This window comes from Diabrotica virgifera, chromosome 1 (assembly GCF_917563875.1).
Source record: "Diabrotica virgifera virgifera chromosome 1, PGI_DIABVI_V3a".
In the NCBI taxonomy this organism is placed as follows: Eukaryota; Metazoa; Arthropoda; class Insecta; order Coleoptera; family Chrysomelidae; genus Diabrotica; species Diabrotica virgifera.
Genome location: NC_065443.1, coordinates 314,130,104 through 314,150,424, shown reverse-complemented (window position 1 = coordinate 314,150,424; position 20,321 = coordinate 314,130,104). Strand labels below are relative to the sequence as shown.

Here is a 20,321-nt window from a genome sequence, read left to right as displayed (position 1 = left end):
TTGTAGATATTTGTCCTGTAATTACGTTTGTAGAAAAAATATTGTATGATATGCGTGTTAAAAAGTACATTTTTAAGGCACTCAAACTTTCATATGCGTGCCTTAAACGTGTAATTTTAACATTTATATCATAAATAACTATTTCGTATCTCTGATGCTAATCTTTCTATTCTGAAGAAAATGGCATTTTTTACCAAACTACAAATATCGTTATTCGCTTTAACTCCAGTTTTTTAAAACTAATCATTGTAAGCCAGTCAAACTTCTGGAGTGCATTAATCATAGGTAGATAAATAAAGAAGAATGAATAAGGCCAATGACTAAAAACACCGCTAACTTACATTATTATGCTTCCAATAGGATTTCTCCTTTTTTTTGAAAAAAATATATTGATTTTAGGAGAAAAAATTTTTGCCAACGAATTTCTTGGAAATTAAATAAGCTACAATTTTATATTTAAATATTTTTTCCTATCTCTGATGCTAATCTTTCTATTCTGAAGAAAAAGGCATTTTTTACCAATCTACAAAAATTCGTTATTCGCTTTTAACTCCATTTTTTTTTTAACTAATCATTCTAAGCCGGTCAAACTTCTACAATCTATTAATAATACATAAATAAAGAAGACCAAGACCAAATAAAGCTAATTGACTAATTTTAATTAGGGTGGTAAGTAGGGGCAAGTTTCCGATCATTTTTGAGCTGAAAAAAATAGGGACTGACATTCTTTTTATTAAAAGCCACTTAATTTAGACTATTTAGACTATTTTTTTATTTCTGGAGATAGATATTTTTAAATGTTTTAAATTAGTTTAAACAAGTTATTCTCGAAAAATGCATAGTTTTCCCGTCTTTTTACTTTGAAACTACAATATTTAGCATTTGACGAAAAAGAGCTAACATATAATAAAGTATAGCTCAATTACTATTGGTCTTAAAGAAAATTATAAAATCGGTTTTGTTTATTTTTTTCAAAAGATTTACACTTTTGTTAAGTAAAGTTGTTTTGATGAAACGAAAAGCTTTTGAGTTATTAGCAGAAAACTGATTAACAACACATGATATAAAATTAACACATTCGATAGCGAATAAATCGAAAACAATTAATTTTATCAAAAAAATGTATGGGACGTTTTTTGCTTAGAATGAACGTTTTTACCAACTTTTGCAGTCAAAATAAAATTAAAAATTTCCACCCCCGAGATCGGGTGGCAACCACTCCCATGGTAAAAGCGCCCTTCGGCCCCATATAGATTTTGATCCTTGGATTATCCACTACTTATTCTCAAATTTTCAAGCAAATCGATCCATTCTGTAAAAATTGTCAGGTTTTGTCCTATTTTAAGCTTCATTACTTGTATTGAACTATATTTGAAAAATCAATTTGTTTTTGCATTATTGAAAAAAGTCGTGTATATGTATGTGCCTATATGTACTTTACGTTTGAAAAAACTCATGCATACACAAAACATAACAAAAAAAACATAAACATTGTCAGTTTCGAAGAATGACCGATTCACATTCTAATTCACATTCTCAGAACGTAATTAGTCCACCAGCTCCTTATTAAAAAAGAATTCCAACAATGCTCGTCTTTCAATCACCATGACCTTTTCCATCGAATATTGGGCACTGGGTAAAAGATAGGTTGATGACTGATGGTACGGTAAAGTAACGTGTCCGATATTTTTCAGGTGTCAGCACAGCAATGGATACCGGGTACCGCTATTCGGAGAGCCTTCATCCGTTCGAGGCTGCGAACACAAGAAGTTAACAGTAGTTCATATGTTGTTCGTAGAGTGCAAGCCGTTTGGCAGATTCGCTCAAAAAAAGTGTGTTTAGTAAGTACCCATTTATTGCTTAATCTTAATAACAAAATACTAACAGAATATTTGATGCATTGGTCTTAATGTACCATTATTGCAAAGGTTGGAGATCGGTAAGACTTTTTAATCATTTGCGCATTTTGCTTCTTGCACGGTAGCGTAAAAATAGTCATTTACATTTCAATCCCATGTAATGATAATGATTTCATTTATTGCTTCTTGCGTTATGCGCTGTATTAGTGTACTTATATTTTTTTTGTTGTCAGTTCATGTTGTCCGCATTATTCGGCCGTGTCATAGTTCATCCTTCAACTTCCTATAACAGTACTAAAACCGTAGATTCATATGTAATTTATAATTTTTAATCTCTCGAAAATACAGTTAGGGGCAAACTTATGGAATAAATTCATTTTGGAGACAAATCCAAAACATGTCGATTTTTATTTTTAATTAATAGTCTTTTCGGATATACAGGGTGTAACAAAAAAGCACGTCATAAATTAAACCAGATATTCTGGCACCAAAAATAGTTCGATTAGACCTAACTTACCTTAGTTACAAATATGCAGATGCACATAAAAAAGTTACAACCCTTTGAAGTTACAAAACGAAAATTGATTTTTTCCAATTAAATTATTATTGTGCTGGTACCATTAGTTAAACACAATGTTTTTAAAACTTTTTTTCTTCTTAGTACGTTTCCGATAAGCCAGTTTCTATCGAGAATTTTGTGAGCTTCTTTCAATTTGTGTTGTAGTATTTTCGCTGTCGATATTGCTGTTGAGTACACTGGAGAGACTACTGCTGTATACTGTATATGTTGCACTGAAATTGGTTTTTGACAGTTGTGGCAAACGGCTGAAGGTCCTTGGAAATGATTTATCCATGTGTATATTTTGTATGACCTAGATGCAGTCTATTAAGGACTACTTGATCATGTTTTTGAGCTGGAGGTGGTAGTAAAGCAGTAGTAACATCTGGTTTGATAATTTTTTATTTTGCTTCCGTTTGGCTCCAGTTTTCTTATCGGGTTCATGTGAGTTTTTATCAATGTTTGTTGTTTTCTTAAAATGATATGTTTTGGATTATAGGAAGTGGCATGTGATTTGCAGTTTCTGTTGCTGCTTTATCAGCCGCTTCATTACATTATCCCAATATGAGATGGTACCCCTGACAATGTTATGTTTTTGCCATATATGTTTGGGCATTGTGTAGCATCTCTTTTACCTGTGTTCAATTAACATGAGTAGGATAAACTGTTTGACACCATTTAAGACACTCAAAGAATCTGATATAATAAGAAAATGTATGTATAGCATTGCTGGTACATTGATTCAGGGCATTGAAGATTGCTTGCAGTTCTCCATTATATATGATAGATTCCTTTGCTAGGTAGGTGACAGCGGTTCTGTCGTCTGAAGAAAGTAGCTGTAACAGCTACACTATTGCAGCTTTTGGGAGCATCAATAAAAATTTGTTTGACATCACGATAGGTTTGTTCCAACTAGCGGTCAAACCAGTCAGAAACTATTAGCGAATAGTCGACCAGTGCGAGTGGAGGGGATAGCACTAATGACTGTCTTATGTTCTCGCACTGGCTAACTGTTTGCTGACTATTTCTGACTAGTTTGACTTTTGGTTGGAACAGACCTGATATCTGGAGATGGTAGACTGGAATTTCAGAAAGATCCCATCATTTCTCGCATTCTCTCATTTAGTATCTGATCTCTTTTTGATTTCCCTGCTCCTGCTGTTCTTCTCCATTCTTCTTCAGAAGTTCATTTCTGTTCCTAGTATCATTTTCTCTGTTCTTTGTTTCATTAGCCAAACTTCACTGCCCTATATGTGATTATACTTTTAAGTATGGTATTTTTTATGAGCTGTTTGCTCGCCTCAGGTATTGTTTTGTCCCACAGAATGCCATTCATCATGGATATGGCTTTTCTACCCTATATGGTTCTGTCTTTTATAGCAGCATCGAGTGTTCCATCTTGAGTTATCTTCATGCCCAGGTACTTGTATTCATCAGTGTTTAATTTTTACCCCATCGCCTAATGTAATTGACTGCTTTGTCCCTCCAATACACATGGCACCAGCTTACTTAATGTTGACTTCGAGACCCCATTTTGGTTGTCCTGTCTATGCTAATTCCATGTTCGAGGTAGTTATATGTATTTATCAACACTTCTTCTTCTTCTTCTTCTTCTTCTTCTTCTTCTAGCCATTCACGTCCACATCTGAACATAAGCCTCTTCAAGTCTTCCTTTCCATTGTTTTTTGTTGTACGCTACTTTTAGCCAATTTTTCCCGGCAGTTCGTTTCAGATCATATGTCCATCTCATAGGAGGTCTGCCTCTGGGTCTTTTGTGTTCGTATGGTCTCCAGGTTAGAATTGTTCTCTGCCATTTGTTAAGATCGCTCTTAGCTACATCTCCAGCGTATTCCCATTTTAATTTTATCAACACTTCTACAGGTTGTCAAACCTAGTTCGTTTTTTCTATATCTTTCTAAATATTTTCTTTTGTTTTGTGTACTTCTTGATTCATCTCACTCATTTGTTCTTTACTTGTGTTTATATTCTCTTTTATATTTTTTCTCTGTCTCATTAGGGTGTGGGGTGAACTGCTAGTGTTTTTCTTCGGTTTTATTTTTGGACAATGTTTCTTTTGGCTTCCTCGGATAGCTTTTACCTTCAGAATTTGGTCTAGGTAGATATATTTCTTAAGAACCTTTATATCTGCAGTAGAAAGTGTATTTTATTTTCATTTGGTCTCCATATCTTGTTGGTATATTTTAATATCACAGGGTTGTGCCCAGGTGCGGATCTAGAAATTCGTAGTAGGGGGGGGGGGGGGGCTAAATATTATATGTATATCCAGATTTAGTCATACGACTCAAACTTACTCTAAGGATAAAATTCACTCATCTCAGATACTTACGGTATCAAAAGGTATGAGCTCTGGTGGGACTCTTCTCGTGTTACGGATCACGGAAATAGTCAGTGGGGTCATGGGTGGGTGTCTAATACAATAGGGGGGTCCATGAACCCGTTGACCCCCCGGTATCCGCGCCTGTCTGTGCCCTTGTGTGTATTTCATTTTTTCTCAATAATCGATATCTTTCCTTGTGTAGATATATTTTAACTTTATACGGCGGGTACCACTCGATGATCAATACCTGTATAGAATTTGTTTAGAACAGGCAAATCTTGGATGATTTCTCTCTTGTTGCTATAGTCTATTTCTATTTTGGTTTTGGTATTCGGGCTTTTGTCCATATTCTTTGTTTTTTTGTTTGTGAAAAAAACTGTTCATTTGGAATAAGTTATTCTGAAGAAGAAAAACAACCAGGGTTGCTCCTCTTTATTTTATATTACATTGTCGCGTTTCCTCGCAATGAGATTGGTCCTTTCATAATTTCCAATATTCGTTGATTAGATCAGAAAATTTAAATGGGCAATATTAGCAAAATATCTTTTTTTATTTAGCTTAATGCCTCGACAACTAACGGCCATTAGCATGGTCAGGTACCTAGTGTAATGTGTAGTATGTATTGAGTAAATGTCTTGTTGGTACCTAGTGTAATGTGTAGTGTGTATTGGTAAAAAGACGCTAATTGTATTCGAACATCTGCGGTCCCTACGGTGAGTACCGATCCCACCCAATGAAAAATTCTCCACCCAGCCCAAGTGAAATACCTTGTTGTATTATAGTTATTTTTCATCTAGTTAAGTAAATGTTTTTCTAAAACGACAGTCCTGCCGCAATTATTAGTTCTTAGTAATAAATCCTCACCGTTATTTCCTCAAAAACGTGCTCATTAAAATATCTCGCTAAATTAGATGCAGTAACACTCAGAGAAATCTTAATAACAACTCTTCTTCTTCATAAGGAGGTAAAAAAGGAATAAAAGAACAGCTTGTTTTTAATAACGGCATCCGCCCATCTGTGTTTTTATTCAATTGGATACCGTTTTGGTAGGAATATCTTAAATATTATTTAGATCAGCTCAAGTGCAACAGTGCATGTCGCATGATGAATATTTTAAGGCTAGCTGACAGTGACGTGCGAGCTATATTTCTGTAAACAAAACTGTATGTGACATCTTAATATATGAGAGAGTAATAAAAATAAATTAGCATATATTTAACGTACAGGTACTAACAATGTGAGCAAATACTCGTATATTGTACAATATTGTGTATACATGTAATGTGATATTCACTATTGAAAATGGAAAACCTCGGAAAAGCTCTCAATAAAAGAAGTAACTGTTGAAGTTATAATTGTAAAATTATTTATAAATTATGTAAAATTAATTGTTCAGTAAAAGTTCTAAGAACGAGTGATACAATAATACTGAAGTTTGTAGTATTTGTTGTGTTTGTGTATGCTCCTCAAATTGATCTGGATGAGAAAAGAAGAAAAGCTGTTTTATGATCAATTTGGAAACGTAGTGAGTGGCATTCCAACAGAGGAGAGAGGCATAATAGGAGCTGATTTTAATGATTGCACGCACATGTGGGCCAGCAAAGACGGTATATGAACAGATACATGGAGGACAAGGTTCTGGAACTAGAAATTAAGCTGGACATGATATGCTGAAATTAGCAACAACTTTAGATAAGGCGATTGTTAACACATTTTTTTAAAAGATAAAACACCAAGTTCCATTTTGTGCAAAGCATTTTTAAAAATTATATCTGAATATAAATTAAACAACAATGGGGATAGCACACAACCCTGCTTGGCTACCTTTAGAAATTTTCTCACTTGTATCAACTACATATTGATACGAATGTTTGACACCAATTTAATTTTTCAATGATCCTGCAATATTCACGAGACACACATTAAAAGAAATTAAGACACGTATTGAAATAGCACGTGCATCATTCATTAAACTTGAAAAGTATCTTTGTTGTCGGGATATAAGGTTGGAACTACACCTGGTGATGCTTCAGTGTTACTTCTTCTCTGCTCTTCTTTATAGCTTGGAAGCGTGGACATTGAAACAAGTCCATTTGAATAAGTTGGCCGTCTTTGAATTTTGGTGTTACAGAAGAATCCTACGAATATCATGGATTCAAAGAATGTCAAACGTGGAAGTAACTAGAAGGATAAGAAATCAACCGGAAATAATATTAACTATCAAAAGACACTTGAGTACTTGGGGCGTGTGATGAGAGGGCAAAAATACTCATCATTGCAACTTATTATGCAAGTCAAATCCGAGGAAAGCGAAATGTGGAAGACGAAGGATATCCTGGCTTTAGAACTTAAGGGAATGGTTCGACAGAGCTATTTAGAGCGGCAGTCAACAGGGTCCGCATTGCCATGATGATTTCCAACCTTCGATAGAAGATGGAACTTAGAGAAGAAGAATGATCCTGACTCAATTATTCAAGTTGTTACATATGGAAGCGAAACATGAACATCAGCTGAAAATAAATAATCTGCTGGTATTTGAAGGTTCTCACAATGATATTTGGTCATCATAGAGATGAAATGACAGGAGAGTGGAGAAGGCGTCGTAATGCTAAATTGGCGACTCTATATGGTACTGAAAACATCTTAAGTCATATAAAAGATAACCGGATAAGACGGGCAGGCCATGTGGTAAGGTCACAGGAAGACAGAGTGTTAAAAACAGTATCTTTGAGAGACCAGGCAGTAGAATGTCAGTAGGCCGTCTCAGAAAAAGATGGATGGATGATGTTAAAGCTGATTTATTTGTTAAAGCAGAGGGGTTGTAAAGCCAGTCAGGAATAAGGAGAATGATCCTGACTCGTGACTATTTTATGTGGTGTTACAGATTAATGTGTGACTAATGGCCCTACATAGAATGCACAAGGAATATACATGCATAATTACATATACAGTAGGAAAAATGAAAGAATACCCATGAACGAACATATAAAACACGCTGTATTTTCCTGTCACCGTGTCGCACAAAAAATTGGCCAGCGCAAGTGCATGTAATAATTATTATTACATGTACTTCCGCTGGGCAATTTTCTTTGTGACACGGTGACAGGAAAATACAGTGTGTTTTATATGTTCGTTCATGGGTATTCTTCCATTTTTCCGACTGTACCTACACTGATCAAAACGAAAAAGGAGCCGCTTGTAAAGATGTTCGTAGCTTTGAACTAATTCTTTTTATGATTCTATTATTTTTTAAACGCTTTTCTTTACTTCAATAGTTTGCATCAAATCTTTAGACGTTAATTTGACTGACTTTTCTTCAATGGAAATGAATGAAAATTTGCAGACATATGCATACGCGGGAACAATACACGAATAGTAATAAAAAAAAACGTTTCAAATTTTTAACGCTCATATATTTGTTTATATTATATAAATCGGCGTTTATTCGTGTCAAATTTCAATACGATACGAAACAAAACTTCAACCAAAACTGGAATTCAAAAAATTCGTGTTTTTATCGTAGTCTTAGAAAAACTACCGGTAGAGACGTTTCGTGCTACAATTAACATTAGAATTCGTTTTGTCGTATTAATTAATTAAACGCATTTCTTTAGTTCAATCGTTTGGGTCAAATCTTTGGACGGTAATTTGACTGCCTTTTCTTCAATGAAAATGACTAAAAATTTGCAGACATATGCATTCGCGGGAACAATACACGAATAGTCAATATTTTTTTTTTTTGTTTATTAATTGTTTAAATAAAAAACGATTTTAACGGAAAATGCTTAAATTCTTTTATTTTTTACATTGAAGAAACGTGAAACTTTTACAGATTGTAGCTAATTATATGAACTATACATAATTTTACTTTTTACGGTAATTCTTTACATTATGCTTCATAAATAAACAATAAAGTTTCAAATTTTTTGCCGACTCCGACTACTTTTCATGTTTGTACACTTCGCGTCAAAAAAAACTGGTACACTTTTTTTCACAATGTAAACCTGTGTTCAGACTGGACACAATGGCTCGTGAATCACGGCGTTGTTGCCAGCACAGATAATGGAATTGCACTAAATCTAAATACAAAAAATAACGTTCAAAAATCATGGCGGTGAATCGTAAAACGGGCCATAGGTAACTTAATGTAAAATTCTAAACTGTTAAATTCCTGCTTTCCTAATCATTTTACAACAAAAATCATGAGAAGCTATTTGTATGGGATTAAAATCTGTATTAAAAATAAAAGCTAAAATTGTTCTAGGATTTAAACACATTCCAACATTTTGAAAAATACCTACATTTGCCACAGTAGGCATGTGTGTAAAAGTTAGGCCCACGTTATTATTTACCTTATTGTTCGCACACTATTGACTAAATAAAACATCTTTATTATTATTACTTTCTCCTCAACTGAGGCTATCTTATCAATTTTATTATTTTTTAAACAAGAAATGATAAAATAAAAATTTTGACAGTTCAAATTGTCAATATTTATAATAACTTCACTGTGACGGAACGCAACCGATACACATTATGGTAATGTGTGTGGCCTAACTTTGGCGTATTTTTGTGAAAAATTCTTATTATATTTCTCATGATTCGAAAAAAAATGAATACATTTAATAAAACACATTGAACATGTTGACAGGCGACATTTTCCACCTATGTGCTTAATATTTCAGGAGTTTCGAATTTTATTGTAATACATAATATTTAAGTTCCACAATTATTCACTGTAAAAGTTATTCATTTTGTATTAATTTCAAATTTTAATTTTTTCAGTGTGTTTTATTTATTAGTATCCCACAACTTTACGAGAAACCCTTCACATTTCTCGATTTTAAATTAAACATAATAATTTAATGTCATGTCTAGAGTTATTATCGGTCATTCATGTCATATCTGTCATAAATTATAATAGAACACGAATTAATTTATGGGTACTTAATTGAGATGATGGAACATTACAAAATGAATAAGAGAATTTTTTAGCATGCATGTTTAAATAAATTTGACTGACTAATTGAGAATGCTCGATGTTGTTTTAATTTTTAGTAAACCTACTAATAACTTGCGGTCTGCCGCACAGCCCTGCTTTTACCTGGTTTGATATAATATTTTAGTTGAACTGGCAACGTTGCCTAAAAATAAGAATGACATATGTGACAAGACCAATTTACACAACTAGAAAAACACGATTTTCGGTTATAAGACTTGTACCAGTTTTTTTTTGACGCGAAGTGTACATCATTATGTTTTATACATATTTTAGTAAACATGACGATATATTTTAATGATTGAAAAGTGTAAGACTAAAAAGTAAAAAAATAAAAAAAAACCTAAAAAATATTTTTAAGAAACGCTTTTCTTTAGTTACGAGTGACTAAAATTAAACATAAAAAATCAACTAAAAAACAAAAAATAAAAAAAATTGAAAAAGTCTAACACATTCGTTAAAGAAAAGCGTGGTGCGAAAACCGTTTATTCGATGAAGACGCGCCACGCTTTTCTTTGGCGAATGTGTTAGATTTTTCATTTTTTTTTTATTTTTTGCTTTTTAGTTGATTTTTTTTGTAATATGTTTAATTTTAGTCACTTGTAACTAAAGAAAAGCGTTTCTTAAAAATATTGTTTTCGTATTTTTTTATTATTTACTTACATCTAAGGCTTTTCGTCATAAATATAGCAAAATTTTTGTTCGTAAACTGTTAATTTTCTTGTAAAAAAAAATAAAAAGTGTCTAGCAATAAAACACTGAAAACGTTTGTTTTCTATACTTCCACAAAATTTATTATAACTAAGTGACTACAGCTGTTTCGGCGGAGTGCCTTTCTCAAGTGATATAGTTTACAATGTGTTTGCCTTTTTAAGTCTTCAACTGAAGAGGTTGAGGAGTGGGGAGCTGTTTGTCTCGAGTTGGTCATTCAGAATTATATCTGTATTTTTCAGTTTATTAATTTCCATAGATTCTAAAAAAGATAGCTTAAGGCCTTTATTTTGAATATGTGGAATTTGAAACTCTTCATTGAAAGAATGATTATGATCTAGAAGGTGAAGTGCGTATGTAGAAGTGTCTGTTTTTCTATTGTTGAATGCCCTTTTGTGTTCTGCTATCCGTTTGTCAAAAGTTCTGCCAGTTTGACCGATGTACGTTTTCGGACAGTCACCACAAGTTAGTTTGTACATACCACTCTGTAGTTGCTTTCTCTTTCGACTTTTATTGTTCTTAATATATTTGCTTAAGTTGTTGTTAGTTCTGAAAGCTGGTGTTATTCCTTTCTTTTTTATGTATCTGGCTATTTTTGTTGTTATCTTGCCAGTATATGTGAGAGAGCAGAAGGTACTGGGTTCTTTCTGTGGTGGTGGATACACTAATTTTAGGGCTTTCTTATGGAGTTTTTGGTTTAAAATTTTGTTAACTGTTTGTTCGTTATAGCCGTTGTTTACTGCTATTTGTTTAATGATGTTTAGTTCTATCTCGAAGTTATTTTTTGTCATGGGAATTTCTGTCAGTCTATGTATCATGCTATGGTAGGCTGCTAATTTGTGTTGTGTAGGATGGGATGATGAATTGTGTATAGTTGTGTCAGTATGGGTAGGTTTATGATATACGGAGAACTCATGTTTGTTGTGTAGTCTGGAAATCGTTACATCTAGAAAGTTTATGGAGTTATTCTGTTCTGTTTCTATTGTAAACTCAATATTATTATGAAGTGAATTAATATATGATAGAAATTGGTCAAGTTGTCTGTTAGTTCCTGTAAAGCATACTAGTATATCATCCACGTATCTCCACCAATATAAGAACTGTTTAAATACGGGATGTTTAGAAATTGTTGTTTCAAGTTGGTTCATAAATATATCTGATAGCAATGGGCTTAGAGGATTACCCATAATAAGTCCTGCACTGTTGTTTGTGTATATTTGATTATTGAATTCAAAATAGTCTTGATTTATGCAAATTTCAAGAAGGTGTAAAATTTCAGATGCAATGATCGGATTTGTACTATTATGGTCTAAAAGATTCTTAACTAAAACAAAAGTTTCTGTAGGAGGAACACTAGGAAAAAGATTTTTTACGTCAAATGAAATTAGTCTGGAGTTGTTGGGCAATTGAAAATGTTGTATTTTATTAACTAGTTCTAGTGTATTTTTTACGGTGAATTTAGGTGAAAATTTAGTGTATTCTGTAATAATATCTGACAGTTTTTTTGAAAGTTTATATGACGGAGCTGTATAAAAAGAAACTCTTATTGGGTGGTCAGGTTTGTGTAGTTTAATAAAAGAGTATAATTTAGGAGGTTGTGGGTTCATAATATTAAGGTATTTCTGTTCTGTTGGATTTAGTATTGATTTTGAATTTTCAATGGCTAGTTTAATTTGTTTTCGGTATTTTTCTGTGGGGTCTTTGTTTAGTTTTATACTGTTTTGGTTAGTTAAAAATTCTATTGTTTTGTTATTATAGTCTCGTTTATCGATAGCAATAGTAGTGTTACCTTTGTCTGCTTTTGTAAATATTATGTCATGTTTTATTGATTTATTTTTAATTGAAACGGCTATTTGGTTTTCTTTGAAACAGGAATTATTAGTTTCACTACATACATCAGTAATAGATTTTGCAATGATGCTTTTTCCTATGTTTTTGGCAGTTTTGTTTAACGCTACTTCACATTCTACACCTAAATATTCTAAATTTTTTTGATTATTATGTTGAGGCAAGTTGTGTTTGAATCCTTTTTCTAAAAGTTCTATTTCACTATTATTGAATTTAGTATCTGTTAAGTTTATAAATCTATTGAAAAAACTATGATTTGAAAAATTTGTTGTATGAGTATTGAGTTTTTTACTATTGCAAATTAGATTATTCAGTTTTTTACATTGTGTATTAAATTTTTTGTCTATTATATTATCTACTTCAGTTCTTACTTTAGAATCTAGGATGTCAAATTCTATATTATCTAATCTATAATGTAATTCTGAATGACATACCTTAAGATAAACAGCTATAATATCTCGTTTTCTGTACTGGGTGCTCCTATCCCGTTTCAAGTAACGGTCGAATCCATCAAATAAAAAGTGATAAATGTGAGAAATTCGATTTATTTTTTTAATAATAGCGTTGTTAAAAGTTATTTTAAAACAAAACGAATAGCATGTAACTGGACTCCTCTAACTGTGCCGAACTTCTGCACAACGTTTACGCATGCTTTCAATCACATTTCGAATACTTCCTTGATTTAGTTCTTCCACGAGAACTTCCCCGATATATTGTAAGTATCCTAGTGACTAACGATCCTTCAAACGCCTCCCGAGTGTATCCTAAATGTTTTCAATGGAATATAGATCTGGACTTCTCGCTGGCTACTTCATAACCTGAATATTGTGGGTAGTCAACTAATTTTTGCACCATCCTGGCCACGTGTGGTCTCGCATTATCATGGGGAAGGATAAATTCTCGACCCATATTTTCAGCAAATGGGACAACCTGTGGTTCAAGAACTTCGTTAATGTACCGCTCTGTCATCATCGCTTCTCGCCGAATAACTATTAGATCGAGCGACCATTTAAAGTTATCCCACTTCATAATTGAACTCCGCCAAAAACCTGTAATTCTTGAATTTTGGAATCTTCCACTGGTCTTCTCCAGACTGTATCACGTCCATCAACATGATTTAAAAGAAATCTGGACTCGTCAGTAAACATTACATTACTCCATTGTACCCTGGTCCAATTCATATGTTCTTCTGCAAACAAGCGTCAGGCTCTACGATGTACAGGGGTCAAAGGAGGTACTCTAGCTGGCCTTCTTGTATTCAACCCATGTTCGTGAAGCCGATTACGTATAGTTTAAGTATTTACTCTGTACCCGTAGCTTCTACCAACTCATTTTGTAGCGTTTGAGCACTACTTCGACGATCTCTGATGATCCATAGTTGTAAAGGTCGATCCTCTATATCTGTATAGTGGTTCCGTTTTATAATTATATGCGTATAAGGTTGTCCTCTAATATACATTTCATGCCTGGGCCAGCATGACCCCTGAGCCAGCAAGGCTCTATTTATCGTAGTACGTCAAACATTTAACATTTTTGCTGTACGGCATCTTGAGTAACCTCCTTGAATTAAAGTTATTGCCCTTGCAATTTGAATCTCTATGAGATATACTCTGCGCCTTCGGGGTCTTCCAATCACATCAAAATACATCATTAATATTCTTAATAACTTTAACGTAAATATCGACAGAAATTTATTAACGTGATTTCAAAATGTTATGGGCCATTCCACGAACATACGTCTGTTTTGGATTACTTCGACAACGTATATTTTACTGTGCAACATAAGAATTACGAAAGTAAATGGCACTAATAATTATTCCAATAAACAACAATGTAATTTGCAATTTACTTTCGTTCTTCTTATTTTGCACAGTAAAATATTCGTTGTCGAAATAATCCAAAACAGGCGTATGTTCGTGGAATAGGGTTACATTTTGCTTTTTAATTAAAAACTGGGTGGACGTACATAATATATTTAAATTTCTGTCTAATGCAATCAATAATTTAAATTAAATTAAGTTACTGGCTCCTTTTTCATTTTTATCAGTGTCTAAAGGAAGAAGAACAAGTGTCTTGTTTCATTTTTTTGTGTTTCGAAACATTATTTGTCTTTAGTAATTTTGCATAGCTCATGATATACATTTAAGGTAGCAAAACACTCTTCTTCTTCTTCTAGTGCTGACTCCGCTAATGAAGGTTGGCTATAACCATTGTCCAGTCGTGAATGTTTTTTCAGCCAGGATATATTTATCGTCTACCAGGAACCCTTTTTCCTTCGACTTTACCCTTCATAATCAGCTGCAACAACTCGTACTTATCATTTCTAAGTATATGCTCCAAACATGATGTCTTTCTCGTTTTAATTGTGATCAAAAGTTCTCTATCTCTTTCCATTCTGTGCAACACCACTTCGTTCGTAATATAATCGGCCCATGACATTTTCAAAATTCTCCTAAAAAGCCACATCTCAAAAGCTTCCAGCTTTCTCATTAAGTCAATATTAACAATCCAGGTTTCGACACCATAAAGAAGAATAGAGTGTGGATATAACACTTTACAAACAAAACTCTTATTATTAGTAATTACATCGTAATACACGACATCCCAAATCATGATACGTTCCGCCTACAATTTAAGAAATTAGTGAGACAAATGAAAGTTTATGTCATTAGCACCTCAAAATTCACAGAAGATAACTTTCAGTAGCAATTTAGGCAGTTTTTTTTGTCATTAAATTTAATTGGTGGTTTCTGGGGCATCGTGGTTGGTTGAGGTAATTTTTTAATGACTAAACACTTGGCTACATAAAATATGAAGGTGTGACAATGTATAAATCTGGTTAGTCCACAGTACATCGTCCTTTGTGGAAAATGATAACAAAAGTCTTAAAAATGATTTTAACTGCTTCGTTTGAGTGAGTCTACCACTTTCTGAAAAAATTCAGAGTGCAGGTTGGACGCGTTTCCGCGTCCCGTTGAGTTGTCGGACTAACGAAACGCGGCTGTAAATTTGTCGGACAAGAGATCGATAATATTTATTAATTAAGTATAAGTACTTTCTGAAGGATAAAACATGGAATCACGAAATACAGTAATGGAGACCGTGGTTAGGAAGAAGAAGTAGAGGAAGGCCACAAATGAGATGGACTGATGACATAAAGAAGTTTGGAGGATACAACTGCAAACAGGTGGCGCAAAATAGACAACAATGGATTGAATTGGGGACTCTACGATCACGCCCTCTTTTTCGTTCGAAAAAAATAATTTATTTTATTTTAACGTATAATCTTTTGATTAAAATTTAAATTTTATAGTTTTGCAATAACAAAACCTAACAGCGCTATAGCTACAGGTTTGGGCGTGGGGCATGCGGAAATTGCACGCTAAAATTTTTCCAGAAAGTTGTATACACGCTCAAACGAAGCAGTTAAAACCATTTTAAAGGCTTTTGTAATCATCTTCCAAAAAGGACGATGTACTGTGGACTATGCGTTTATATTTAATACGGTGTTTGTTAATTGCATTGAAGACTACTAAGTATCTGTAAGGTCCACGTATTATGGTAAAACAATAAAAAAAAATTAATATTCAGTAAGATATTAATGGAGATTATGACATGTGAATTGTCTCCAGAATTTTGTCAAAAAGAGGAAATAAACAACTAAGGAGGGAAGGTACTCAAAGAATATTCCCAAGAATTTAAAACAGTTGTATTCAAAGACTGTAAGGTCCTAACCACGTGGGTTATACCTTTTTGAAATCCACGATTGACTTGGATCCTGAAGAGGTCAACCTTAGCTAAAGTGTCTCCTCTTCACCATCACAAAGACAATCATGGAGATCTCTACCCTGGCTAGCTCTTCTTAGAGGGAGTTCGGCTAATCCCTAAGGCAAATAATGGTATCAATAACGAACACAAAGCAGATCAAAGCATAAGACAAAAATTTAAATAAACATTTTATTTAAAAAATAAATTGACTTGCCTCTATATTACAGCAAGTCTTGTACAAAATCGCATATCTGCAATGAAACACCTAACTTGAATTTCCATAGAGGGCTTCTGGAGGAAAGGTCGACGGTGTTCCAGATCTGGAATGAAGCCAGTAGAATGCAAGCTTTATCACTGGTTCATTTCTCTAAAACGAGGAGCCGGAATGCAGGCTCTATTGCTGGTTCATTTTTCTAATACGAGGAAGACCAGGAAGTCCCAATTATTTTGATTTTGAGAATAAAAACAAAACAGTAAACAAAAATAAAGGACCGTTATATTAATGTTAATTATTTAAGAACAGGAAGGGAGAATAATCGGTAGAAAATTTAGGGGAGTGCAATTAGAACGAAAATAAGCATTCTTTCGGAAAAATTCAAACAAGCTTATATTTTTCTAAAACTTTTTTGTTAGTTTATATACATATTAAAGTAAAAAGTTCTACTCGCAGATTTGGCCGCTAATTGTTTATTAATTGTTTAAACAATAACAATTGTTTTGTATAAATAATTTTAAAAATATCGTTGAATTCATCATTTTACTTTGATCAAATATATTTCTAATTTGTTTTTGATTATGCTGAATCCGAATATGGCATTACAATTTAAAAATTCTTATACAGAAACTTTTATACAGTATGTCTGCGTAGCTAGAAACCACATGGAAAGCTTTTTTATTTTACGAAAAAAGTTATTGTTCATAAAATTCTCTGGATAGTCAAAAATTTAAAACTCAACCGTCATATATCAAATTTTATCAATTTTATACGAGTTATGTCAAAAATAGAAATTTCGTTAAAGAGTAAAGTACCTTCATATTCCAGAATATCAAAAATTATGAAAAGTTGTTTGAAATTAAAAACTATGTTTTAATATACATCATTCTAACAAAAAAAAAATTCAATTTTTTCTCAAATTACGGATACTCATCATACTCTGGGCTAATTAGCAAAATACAAGGAAAAGTTATTTACCAGCAACTTTATTGCTGGAATCGAATCTTATTATTGTATGTATTAATAATATAGATATGCAAAGTCCGCAGATAGTGTGCTACTTTTTTTATAAACAAAATGGCGCCCGAAAATCGTGTTTTTTTCAGTTTTTGCTCTATACTCCAAAGATTTTAAGTTTAGACCAAAAATACTCAAATAAAAATTCACCGCAATTAAATTCTGCATAGAGACGTGTTCTTTCCGATTTACTTCGACGAAAACTTTCCCCGGAAAAAGCGGGTTTTTCCAACAAAATCTTTAATTTTCAACTAAACTTTTAGATAAGTAGTTGTTAATCAATAATTAAATAACTTGGTAACGTAAAAGCCCTTTCCATATATATTATAATTCCAGAAGCCTATGGAAATTGAATGAACAGTTTAGCAACAATTAAAATGGTAATTAAAAATTTACGGTCGCTATAATAACGACAATAATTAAAATGCATAAGAATAACTATGATTTTTTCATAAAACGACACTATACCTATCTAATGTACTTTACAGAATTGAAATTGGACTATTTAAGCGGCCTCAGGAATATTTTAAAATTATAAACAATTTTTTGGTTTATAAACAAATAGAATATCTCGGGAAATATTAAACTAAATTAAATTGTGAAAACGGTATTCGAAAGACAGTGGCAGGACCCTTCTTTTAAAAGAAAAAACGTTTAATTATGACGAGTGGTTCCTGAGATACAATCGGTCAAAGACCAGAATTTACGGCAAAGATATAAACAATAGGATCATAGTTTTTAAACCATTACCTTTTTATTTTTGTCCTCTTTCTCCACACCAATTTTTATATCTTTAAAATCCTCATAACATATATTATTATAATAAAAACTATCGATAATACGTGTGAAAATTGCCAAAAATAGCAAAATTCCAATCAAAAATTAGGTTGGAGAAAATGTAACCCTCAAAGTTCAAAATCGGTATACGTTAACAAAATGCATTTTCGCGGCTTCCCATGGAGCAATTTCCTTCATTCTTTTTTGTTCCCTAATAACTCGAGTAGAGCCATCGAACTAACGCATTATTAAATGCCAAACTTGCTTTTGTTTTGTTATAATAAATTAATTTATTTATAAGAACAGAAAATTACATATTTTTTCCAGTTGTAGGCTTTTTTTTAGGTAAACTTACTACAAGTGTACCGTTTAAAGTTAAAAACATAAATATTCTCATTTGAAAGCTGTATAATTATTTAAGCAATTTTTATTTAAACAAATTAAAATATTGTGTTATAATAAATAAATAAATTTATTATAACAAAAAAAAGCAAGTTTGACATTTAATAATGCATTAGTTTGATGGCTCTACTCGAGTTACTTGGGAACAAAAAAAGAATGAAGGAAATTGCTCCATGGAAAGCCAAGAAAATGCATTTTTTTTAACGTATACCGATTTTGAACTTTGAGGGTTACATTTTCTCCAACCTAATTTTTGATTGGAATTTTGCTATTTTTGGCAATTTTCACACGTATTATCGATAGTTTTTATTATAATAATATATGTTATGAGGATTTTAAAGATATGAAAATTGGTGTGGAGAAAGAGGACAAAAATAAAAAAGGTGATGGTTTGAAGATTATGATCCTATTTTTTATATCTTTGCCGTAAATTTCGGTCAATTTTGACCGGTTGTGTCTCAGGAACCACTTGTCATAATTAAACGTTTTTTCTTTTATAAGAAGCGTCCTGCCGCTGTCTTTCGAATACCGTTTTCACAATTTAATTTAGTTTAATATTTCCCGAGATATTCTATTTGTTTATAAGCCAAAAATTGTTTAGAATTTTAAAATATTCCTGAGGCCGCTTAAATAGTCCAATTTCAATTCTGTAGAGTACGTTAGATAGGTATAGTGTCTTTTTATGAAAAAATCATAGTTATTCTTATGCATCGTAATTATTGTTGTTATTATAGCGACCGTAAATTTTTAATTAACATTTCAATTGCTGCTAAACTGTTCATTAAATTTCCATCGGCTTCTGGAATTGTAATACATTCGGAAAGGGCTTTTACGTTACCAAGTTATTTAATTATTGTTTAACAATTACTTATCTAAAAGTTTAGTTGAAAATTAAAGATTTTGTTGGAAAACCCCGCTTTTTCCGGGGAAAGTTTTCGTTGAAGTAAATCGGAAAAAACAAGTCTCTATACAGAATTTAATTGCGGTGAATTTTTATTTGGGTGTTTTTGGTCTAAAGTTAAACTCTTTGGAGTAATAGAGCAAAAATTGAAAAAAACACGATTTTCGGGCGCCATTTTGTTTATAAAAAAAGTAGCACACTATCTGCGGACTTTGCATATCTATATTATTAATATATACAATCATAAGTTTCGATTCCAGCAATAAAATTGCTGGTAAATAACTTTTCCCAAAAATGGTCTATTCTCAGATAATCAGCCCAGACTATCATCATTTTATTACAATTGTGATAACTAATGTTTATTATCAATTTTACGAAAAAAAAGTTATTCTTCATAAAATGCTCTACCTGGTCTAAAATATAAGATACAACTAACAGATATCAAACTTTTGCAATTTTATACGAGGTATGTAAAAATATGAATTTTACTTAAGAGTTAAGTGCCTTTATTATTCACAATATTTTAATTAGAAGGATGTAATTGAACACTGAAACATATTTTTTAATTCCAAACAACTTTTCTTAATAACAATTTTTGGATATTGTGAAATATAAAGGTACTTTACTCTTTGAGTGAAATTCATATTTTTTGACATATCTCATATAAAATTAAGAAAATTTGACATATGATGGTTGCATCTTAGATGGTATACGATGCAGACTATTTTATAACGAATAACTTTTTTTCGTAAAACTGATAATAAAAAAGTTATCAATAGGTTTCAAGTTACGCAGACTGTATAAGAGCTAAAAAAAAAAAATTTTGTTGAACATTTATTATTGTTGAAACTTATTACTAAATGTATTTTAGGTAAGTTTTATAGAAAAAAGTTTTGATCACTTTTTATAAACATTTTTTTAACTGGTA

General features: G+C 32.3%; 1 protein-coding gene across 1 annotated transcript in view; it reads left to right on the top strand.

The window, feature by feature from the left end:
* LOC126886374 (uncharacterized) overlaps window positions 1–20,321 on the top strand; it is an 82,008-nt gene that overhangs the window by 28,492 nt on the left and 33,195 nt on the right. The window contains exon 2 of the mRNA XM_050653265.1: window positions 1,695–1,841. The gene's annotated coding sequence lies outside the window, so the exon portion shown is untranslated. The remainder of the gene's footprint in view (window positions 1–1,694; window positions 1,842–20,321) is intronic.